Raw genomic sequence first — 1,607 nt, forward strand, 5'->3', positions numbered from 1 at the left:
TATAATTATGATGTACTGCAAGATCATTCCTGTATCAGAGTAGTTAGTCTGTTAGTTAAAGTTTTGATTTGAGTATGGGAATGCCTACCTCAGTGATGATATAATCTTATACATGTATTTTGTGTTGAAAATTGCAGGTTCTGACCAGGCTCTCCACGAGATAATCCTTGAAATGATAAAGCGCTTCACCCTTCCTAGATAATACAAAACCCTAATCTATTACAGGCTTCGCACTTTAGGGGGCAATCTGTTACACTAAAAAATGTCACCATGACTATTTACAGTTAGTATGGCTCTATCAACAGTCATGCTATCCTCTTGGGAAAGTCTTATGCCTTTGCTCTCCATGTCAGACTCCAAAAAGAGAGAAAGTCTTTATAAATGTATTTATCTCTGGGTACGCAGGTTCTCTCAACCTTACCTGCGGGTACGCACCCAATGTTCACAAAAGCTGCGTACTTGTACGCTCTGTATGTAAAGGGGCAGGTGCGTCCCCCTGTAAAGGTCAAAATGCGCAAGTTTCATCTTTAAAAAGTTACTTGTGGTCATTTCTAGAGCATTCTAGAAGGTTGTTCGACGTGTATTGAGCGCCTCCAGATGGTTCATGTACCCCTACCAAAGAGGAACTTATCCCATCAATGAGGGAGCTATCCCATCCAAAGAGGGGATTATCCCATTGATGGTGGACCTGAATAAATTCCTCTAGACCACTATAAATACAGGCATTGGGCCAGAAGGAGGGGAGGTTGGAAGCTAAACATTTCTAAGGGTAGATGCTGCAGGAATTAGGACTCCCATTTAGAAGCTTGTGAGGAGAGATTGCCATCTTTGCTTGTTCTATTTGGAAGTGGGTGAGCTTTGTCAAAGTAAAGGAGAACTCTTGATGGACCCTGGGAGGGACTTGCACAACACCAAGGCTCAGGTTGTAATTGTTCCTTTTGTTTCCTATTAATGCAAATGAGTCCATTCTTCTCAATAACTTGTTATTTATGAGTTGTTTCATGTACTCCTTGGTCTATGTGTTAAATATGTTTTATTCTATGAGATTATCAAGTGCTATTTAATCGTTTGATTGTTAGTGGATGCAGGTTTCAAAGTGAAGGAGGAGCTCATCCGGATCAGCGGGCTGGACTGCTACAACAGCGTTGGACTACAGGTAGGATCTAAACACTTGATTTCTTATATAGTAAATGCATGTTTAGAGAAGGATTGCTCTTGTTTGTCTTGTTTGTCACTAGAGAGTCTTAGGCTCCTAGGGAGGTTGGTTGTGTCCGCACTATCGACTCTTTCCGCCTGACACCCCTTGTGGAGGTGAAATCAAGGGGATATGCTCTGGACCCTTATTCCCTTCGTTTATGTAAACCTTTCCGCTTCACGTAGCCTTGAACATCAAGGTAACTGCATAACCCACTTTTCGCACAACAACATTTTTAATCCAAGTATTCAAAGATTTTACGTACTTACCTCGCGGTCCTTCGAAAAAGCGTCACTATGCCTCTCTATAGTTGACTGAGGTGTCGACCCTGAAATTAGTAACAAATCCTTCTATAATGCGATCGAGCTAATGATCAATGGCATGCGCGATCTTATCCTCCGATGCTTCCAAC

Source organism: Pinus tabuliformis, chromosome 1_2 (genome assembly GCF_031772625.1).
Source record: "Pinus tabuliformis cultivar Carrire ecotype Pingquan chromosome 1_2, CPIR1, whole genome shotgun sequence".
NCBI classification, from domain to species: Eukaryota; Viridiplantae; Streptophyta; class Pinopsida; order Pinales; family Pinaceae; genus Pinus; species Pinus tabuliformis.